This window comes from Orbicella faveolata, unplaced genomic scaffold, assembly GCF_042242905.1.
Source record: "Orbicella faveolata isolate gen_17 unplaced genomic scaffold, um_ofav_v1 contig_48, whole genome shotgun sequence".
Taxonomy (NCBI): Eukaryota; Metazoa; Cnidaria; class Anthozoa; order Scleractinia; family Merulinidae; genus Orbicella; species Orbicella faveolata.
Window position 1 is genome coordinate 10,265,827 of NW_028301578.1, and position 8,828 is coordinate 10,274,654.

The following is an 8,828-nucleotide window of genomic DNA, read 5'->3' on the forward strand; positions in this document are numbered from 1 at the left end:
GTTTTAGGTCCAGGGATCGCAACCAATGCTTACCTAACTTTTTAAAGATGTTACTTTTAGCCCTCCCCCCAATCTACACACGTGTATTTCACTTGTGGAAAACTATCGATTTGCATAGTGTTTGGGTTGAACATTGGACGTAGTGTATTTCACCTGTGGAGGTATATCGATTTAGACAGTGCTCAAAATCACCGAGACCGGGCTACGCGCAGCCTTATTTTGACCAACTTTGGGTCGATTTCCAAAAATTTGGGCGATATTTCCGAGTCCTAGGGACTCTAAACTAATTAGAGAAGCTTTTGGTTTTCAGTGAAATGGAGAGAGGAAAAATTTTTGAACGCTTGGTTATTAGCAGTGTGGCCGAAATATAGCCACTTAGTGACTAGAAAGTCGCCGAGACCGGGCTACGCGCAGCGTGATTTTGACCAACTTTAAGTCGATTTCCAGGATGTTGGGCGATATTTCCGAGTCCCAGAGACTCTAAACTAATTCGAAAACACTTTCGTTTTCAGTGAAACGGAGAGAGGAAAAATTTTTGAACGCTTGGTTATTAGCAGTCTGGCCAAAATATAGCTAATAAGTGTTCGTAAAGTCGCCGAGAGTGGGCTACGCGTAGTGTGATTTTAACTGACTTTGGGTCGATTTCCAGGATTTTGACCGATATTTCCGAGTCTCAGAGACTCTAAACTAATTCGAGAAGACTTTGGTTCTCAGTCAATTGGACAGAGGGAAAATTTTGGAACGCTTGGTTATGAGCAGTCTGGCCGAAATATAGCCACTTAGTGACCAGAAAGTCGCCGCGACTGGGCTACGCGCAGCGTGATTTTTACCAATTTTGGGTCCATTTCCAGGAACTTGGGCGACATTTCCGAGTCCCAGGGACTCTAAACGAATGCGAGAAGACTTTTTAGTGACTAAGTGAGTTAAAGAGGGGTTATATTTCGGCGAGAATAGACATAACCAAGCGTTAAAAAATTTTTTCTCTGTCCATTCAACTGTAAACCAAAGTCTTCTCGATTTAGTTTAGAGTCCCTGGGACTCGGAAATATTGCCCAAGCTCCTGGAAATCCACCCAAAGTTGATCAAAATTACGCTGCGCGTAGCCCGGTCTCGGCGACTTTCTAGTCACTAAGTGGCTATATTTCGGCAAGACTGCTCATAACCAAGCGTTCAAAAATTTTTCCTCTGTCCATTTCACTGAAAACGAAAGTCTTCTCGAATTAGTTTACAGTCCCTGGGACTCGGAAATATCGCCCAAGTTCCTAAAAATTGACCCAGAGCCAAAATCACTCTGGGCATAGCCCGGTCTCGGCGACTCTCTAGTCACTAAGTGAGTTAAAGAGGGCTATATCTCGGGCAGACTGCTCATAACCAAGCGTTGAAAAATTTTTCCTCTGTCCCTTTTTCTGACAACCAAAGTCTTCTCGAATTAGTTTAGAGTCCCTGGGACTCAGAAATATCGCCCCAGTTAATATAAATCGAACTTTGAGTACCGTCCAAATCGACAGATTTCCAAAAGTGAAATACACGTGTGTAGATTTGGGGGAAGGCTAAAAGTAGTAGCTTTAAAAAGTTAGCTAAGCGCTGGCTGGGATCCCCGCACCTAAAACGCAAGTGTGGCGCAACTCTAAACGCGCGAGAACTTCCGAGAGAAAAGAAAGGTTATATAGGCGAGAACCTCCAACCTAAGCACTGTCCAAATCGATAGACCTCCACAAGTGAAATACGTTTCTGTAGATTTCGTGGACGGCAAAAACTAGCATTTTTAAAGAGCCTCTTAAGCATAGTTTGGGATCCCCACATCAAAAACGCGAGTTTGCCGCATTGCTAAATGCGCGAAAACACGCGAGTGTAAAAGAGATATAAATGGGCGAGAATCATTAACCCAGGCATTCTCCAAAGCGACGGACTTCCACAAGTGAAATACACGTGTGTAGATTTGGAGGCGGACCAAATCTAGCATTTTTAAAGAGCCCCGTGAGCATACTCTGGAATCCCCACACCAGACACGCAGGTGTAGTGCATCTCTAAACGCGCGAGAACTTACGAGAGAAAAAAAAGTTGATATGGGCGAGAATCTCTTACCCAAGCACTCTCTAAATCGAAAGACTTCCACAAGTAAAAAATACACATGTTTAAATTTAAGAGAGGGCCAAAACTAGCATCTAGCCCAGTGAGCATAGTTTAAGATCCCGATACCAAAACTTCGAAAGTGCTGCATAGCTAAACGCGCGAGAAAAGACAAGGAAAAAGTAAATTGACATGGTTAAAAATATCCACCCAAGCACTGTTTAAATCGATAGACTTTCACACGAGAAATACAGGTTAGAGATTTATAAGACGGCTAAAACTAACATCTTTAAAGAGAGAGGAAAGCAAAAATTAGGATCCCCGTACCTAAGACGCGAGTGTGGCGCACGTCTAAAACGCACGAAAACTTATGAAAGAAAAGAAAGTTGATAGGGGCAATAATCTCTCACCCAAGCACTGTCCAAACGCATAGACTTCCACAAGTGAAATACACGTGTGTAGATTTGGGGGAGGGCTAAACGTAGCATCTTTAAAAGTTAGGAAAGCATTGCTTCGCATCCATGCACGTAAAACGCAAGTGTGACGCATCTCTAAGCGCGCGAGAACTTACGAGAAAAAGGAAAGTTGATATGGGTGAAAATGTAAGACCCAAAAACTGTGCAAATCGAGAGTTTTCCACAAGTGAAATACACGTGTGTAGATTTGGGGGAGGGCTAAAAGTAGCATCTTTGAAAAGTTAGCTAAGCATTGATTGGAAACCCTGCACTTCAAACGCGAGTATGGCGCATCTCTAAACGCGCCAGAACGTACGAGAGAAAACTAAGTTGATATGGGCGAGAATGTCGAACCTAAACACTATGCAAATCGATAGTTTTCCACAAGTGAAATACACGTGTGTAGATTTTGGGGAGGGCTAAAGGTACCATCTTTGAAAAGTTAGCTAAGCATTGGTTGGAAACCTTGCACCTTAAACGCGAGTGTCGCGCATCTCTAAACGCGCCAGAACTTACGAGAGAAAACAAAGTTGATATGGGCGAGAATGTCCAACCCAAACACTATGCAAATCGATAGTTTTCCACAAGTGAAATATACGTGTGTAGATTTGGGGGAGGGCTAAAAGAACCATTTTTGAAAACTTAGCTAAGCATTGGTTGGGATCCCTGCACCTAAAACGCGAGTGTGGCACATCTCTAAACGCGCGAGAGCTTACCAGAGAAAAGAAAGTTGATAGAAGCGAGAAAGTTTTCACGCAGGCATTGTCCAAATCGATAGACTTCCACAAGTGAAATAAACGTTGGAGATCGGAAGAGGGCTAAAACTAGCACGTTTGAAATGTTAGGTAACAATTGCTTGGAATCCCGGCACCTAAAACGCGGGTGTGCCGCATCTCTAAAGGCGAGAGTACTTACGAGAGAAAAGAAAGTTGATATGGGCGAGAATGTCTAACCCCAAAACTGCGCAAATCGATAGTTTTTGCAAGTGAAATACACGTGTGTAGATTTGGGAGCGGGCTTAAAGTATCACCTTTGAAATGTTAGGTGAGCATTGGCTGGGATCCCGGCACCTGACACGCGAGTGTGCCGCATCTCTCAACGCGCAAGAACTTATGAGAGAAGGGAAAGTTGATATGGGCAAGAATTTCTTACCCAAGCACTGTGCAAATCGAAACATTTCCCCAAGTAAAATACACGTGTCTAGATTTGTGGGACGGCTACAAGTACCATCTTTGAAACGTTAGGTAACAATTGGTTGTCATCCCAGCACCTGAAACGCAAGTGTGGCGCATCTCTAAACGCGCGAGAACTTACGAGACAAAAGAAAGTTGATAGGGGCGAGAATCTCTTACCCAAGCACTGTTTAAATCGACAGTTTACCACAAGTGAAATACACGTGTGTAGATTTGGAGCAGGGCTAAATGTAGCACCTTTTAAATGTTAGGTAAGCATTGGTTGAGATCCCGGCACCTGAAACGCAAGTGTGGCGCATCTCTGAACGCGCGAGAACTTACGAAAGAAAAGAAGATTGATATTGGCGAGAATGTCCAATCCAAACACTGTGGAAATGGATAGTTTTCCACCAGTGAAATACTCGTGTTTAGATTTGGGGAAGGGCTAAATGTAGTGTCCTTTGAATGTTAGGTAAGCATTGGCTGGGATCCCAACACCTGAAACGCGAGTGTGGCGCATCTCTAAACACGCAAAAACTTACGAGAGAAAAGAGAGTTGATATGGGCGAGAATCTCTTACCCAAATACTCTGCAAATCGATAGTTTTCCACAAGTGAAATACACGTGTTTAGATTTGGAGGAGCGCTAAAAGTAGCATCTTAAAAAAGTTAGGTAGGCATTGGTTGGGATCCTTGCAGCTAAAACGCTAGTGTGGCGCATCTCTAGACGCGCGAGAACTTACGAGAGAAAAGAAAGTTGATAGGGATGAGAATCTCTCACCCAAGCACTGCCCAAATCGATAGACTTTCACCAGTGAAATAAACGTTGGAGATTTGAAAGAGGGCTTAAAGTAGCATTTTCAAAAAGTTAGGCAACCATTGGTTGGGATCCCGGCACCTTAAGCACGGGTGTGGCCCATCTCTAAACGCGTGAGAACTTACTAGAAAAAAGAAAGTTGATATGGGCGAGAATGTCCAACGAAAACACTGTGCAAATCGATAGTTTTCTACATGTAAAATATACGTGTGTAGATTTGGGGAAGGGCTAAAAGTAACATGTTTAAAATGTTAGGTAAGCATTGGTTGAAATCCCTGCACCTAGAACGCCAGTGGGGCGCATCTCAAAACGCGTGACAACTTACGATAGAAAAGAAAGTTCGTATAGTGTGATCGTCCGGGTGAGTGTAGTTCTAAAAAGAACTGTTGTTGGTGACTGACGTTTCGACAACCTGAGCGGAAGTCATCTTCAGAGTCAAGTGAATAGTGTTTGTCAGTCGATGATCTTATAAGTCTGGTCCGTTGAACGTGATTGGTCAGTATAGCCATGATGGTATTGGCTGAAAGACTCGTGTAAAGTTTGTCATCAGTCATTGGTGGGTTTCGATCCGTCTATTGTTAGTCAAGTAGGTCGGTTTGGTCCGTGTATTGTTAAGTCGGTCTGTTAGAAGTCCGTTTGTCGGTTTCGTTTCTGTCGTGGATAAGTCGTTTGTAAGGCGCCGGTAGTTGTTGACATCTGTTAAGAGGCGTTTGTTCTAGGTTAGTGTACCAGCTTTCCAGAGTCAGTCGTTGAAAATAGTTTGTACTGTAGGTTAAGCACTGAGCAGAGTCCCAGTCAATGTTGTGGTTTGTCAGTCGATGATGTACAGCAATGTGATTGTTGGCATCACCATTTCTGTGGCTCGTTTGTGTTCAGTCAGTCTCGTGTTAAGGTTTCTGCCAGTCTCACCAATATAGGAAGCCTGGCAGTCGGAGCATTTGATCTTGTAAACTGCTCCCTGTCTGTCGTTAGGTTCGTCTCTGTCTTTCACGTTGGTCAGTAAGTGTCGTAACGTAGTTGTAGGTTTGTGGGCTACACGAATGTTGTAGGGCTGTAGGATCCGCGAGATGGTCTCAGAAGTGCCCTTAATGTAAGGTATAGTCACTGTAGTAACAGGCGTAGGGTTCCTGTTCGTAGCGTCAGCTTCAGTAGGTCGGTAAATGTTTCGTCTAATAAATTCAGCGTTGTAGTTGTTTTTGTGAAAAACACGTTCAAGGTATCTGTTTTCGTCACGTAAGCTGACCGGTGTGTCACAAACTAGTTGCGCTCGTCTCGTCAAAGTCTTTATAGTCGTGGCTTTGTGTGAAGTCGGGTTGTAGGATGATTCGTCAAGTAATCTGTCGGTATGCGTCGGTTTTCTGTACACTGTCGTTCGTAGTTCCTTGTTGTCGCGGCTTACCAAACAGTCTAGAAAAGGAAGTTTTCCATTTTCTTCGATCTCTTTAGTAAAGAGATCGGCACTTCTTTACTAAAGAGATCGAAGAAAATGGAAAACTTCCTTTTCTAGACTGTTTGGTAAGCCGCGACAACAACGAACTACGAACGACAGTGTACAGAAAACCGACGCATACCGACAGATAAAGATTTTGAAGAGGGCTAAAAGTAGCCGCTTTAAAAAGTTAGGTAAGCATTGTTTGGGATCACTGCACCTGAAACGCTAGTGTGGCGCATCTCTAAACGAGCGAGAACTTACGAGAGAAAAGAAAGTTGATATGGGCGAGAATGTCCAACCCAAACACTCTGCAAATCGATAGTTTTCTTACAAGTAAAATACACGTGTGTAGATTTAAAAGAGGGCTAAATGGAGCACCTTTGAAAAGTTAGTTCAGCACCGGTTGGCTTCCCGGCACCTGAAACGCAAGTGTGGCGCATCTCTAAACGCGCGGGAGAGAAAAGAAAGTTGGCATAAGCGAGAATCTCTCACTCAAGCATTGTGCAAATCGATATTTTTCCACCAGTGAAATACACGTGTTTAGATTTAGAGGAGGGCTAAAAGTACCATCTTTTAAAAGTAAGGTAAGTATAGGTTGGGATCCCTGCACCTAAAACGCGAGTATGGTGCATCTCTAAACGCGCGAGAACTTACTAGAGAAAAGAAAGTAGATAGGGGCGAGAATCTCTCACCCAAGTACTGTCCAAATCGAAAAACTTCCATAAGTGAAATAAACATTGGAGATTTGGAAGAGGGCTAAAACTAGCATCCTTAAAAAGTTAGGTAACCATTGGTTGGGATCCCGGCAACTAAAGCCCGAGTGTGGCGCATTTCTAAGCGCGTGAGAACTTACGAGAGAAAAGAAAGTTGATATATATGGGCGAGAATCTCTCACCCAAGCACTGTTTAAATCGATAGACTTCCACGAGTGAAATACACGTGTGTAGATTTGAGAGAGGGCTAAAAGTAGCATCTCTAAAAAGTTAGGTAAGCATTGGTTGTGATCCGTGCGCCTAAAACGCGAGTGAGGCGTATCTCTAAACGCGGGAGAACTTACGAGAGAAAAGAAAGTTAATAGGGGCTAGAATCTTTCACCTAAGGACTGTCCAAGTCGAAAGACTTCCACAAGTGAAATAAACATTACAGATTTGGAAGAGGGCTAAAACTAGCATCTTTAAAAAGTTAGGTAACCATTGGTTTGGATCTCGGCTCCTGAAACGCGGGTGTGGCGCATCTCTAAACACCAGAGTACTTACGAGAGAAAAGAAAGTTGATAGGGGCGAGAATATCCAACCACTGTGCAAATCGATAGTTTTCCACAAGTGAAATACACTTGTGTAGATTTGGGGGAGGGCTAAAAGTAGCGTATTTAAAAAGTTAGGTAGGCATTGCTTGAGATCCCGGCAGCTAAAACGCGAGTGTGGCGCAACTCTGAACGCGCAAGGACTTACGAGAGAAAAGAAAGTTGATATAGGCAGGAATCTCTTACCCCATGAGGGAAGGCAAATGACTTCTACTGTAAGTATCTCTTCCCGGTGTTGTTGATTTTTGTTGCTGTTGTTGTTTTTCTTTTAATTTTATGAGAACAGGGCTGCATTCCTTTAAGGCTGTGGGTATAATTCGTAAAAACACTGAATTCTTATAAATTGTTTTGAAATTCTTTGTTCCAGCTCAAATTTATGTTGTTGGCACATGGGTGGGCCGTGATGTGAGATACCTTAAACTATTTTTATTGTTCATGATGCACTGCTACGTTAATCTGCATTATGAATATTTGACTGCTGTGGTCGAGTTTTTAATTTCAATATGATTAAACGTACTTTTTTATGTGTTCCTGTTAAAAATGATGCAAAGTTGTTAATCTTAGTAATTTGAATTTGAAGAAAAGGTCCTGTTAGTGCCTTCTTGTTACTTGATGAAAATTTTGCGGGGTTTGTTTTACCAGGGCTCTTCATGACGCCATCCTGGAATAAGCAATACGTTCCCTAGTTGAATCGCCTTTAGTTTATCGTACGTTTTTCAGGTTATTGATTGGAAAAAAAAATATACTTTTGAATCTTAGTTCCTCTATTTTCAGGGGATGGGGGGTGGGCTCACTTCTTTCGGAGGTCGTTACTTACGGACTTGTACGATTCGTTGCTTGTACAAGCCCCTGGCTAGCCATTGGCCAAGCCATTGGTAGCCGTGCATGGTCACCTAAAACACTGACCATCTATCTTAGCTCCATGTGCTAAGTTTCTCCTCACGCTTCTTTTTTTTTGCCCTCGGCTGTGTAATTGCGCGATATTTTCTACACAATAACTTCAATTGCCGAGCATGATAGTACTGCACGTGGCTCCCACTGCCAACGACATACTCAGACAAGTATTCCAGATCATCTGGGCTTTTATTCCTTAAGATCTGTTTTAGACTGATTAATCAAACGCTCCTTTACGCCCGGACAAGCATCTCGATGCAAGCTCAGAGTTTATTGTGATGGCTTTCATTGGGTAAACAAGACATTTACGTCTGCTCGCCGCGCTCAACATCCATTCGTAGGCACTTTGGTACCTTTAAGTTCAGGTCGTAGATCTGAACTTGGTTCAGGGGGAGAAGCAGAGGAAGGTTCATGTTGTGTAATTCGTTCATCATTGCGGGATTACTTGATTTATCGGCATTTCCCGGTTTTGTCCGCTCACTTTTTTTTTCCTGCCCAAGTCTTTTTCCACGTGCGTTTAGACGTGATCCGATATATAATGACCTTGTTTTGTTCCAGATTATTGGCGTCGGTGGAGTCCGCCATCATTTGAAAGCATCGGGAATGACTCAAACGCACTATTTACATTTAAAGCACTATTAATATCTCTACTTCATTTTAAAGCTTGTCTCATATTCCATCGGCCC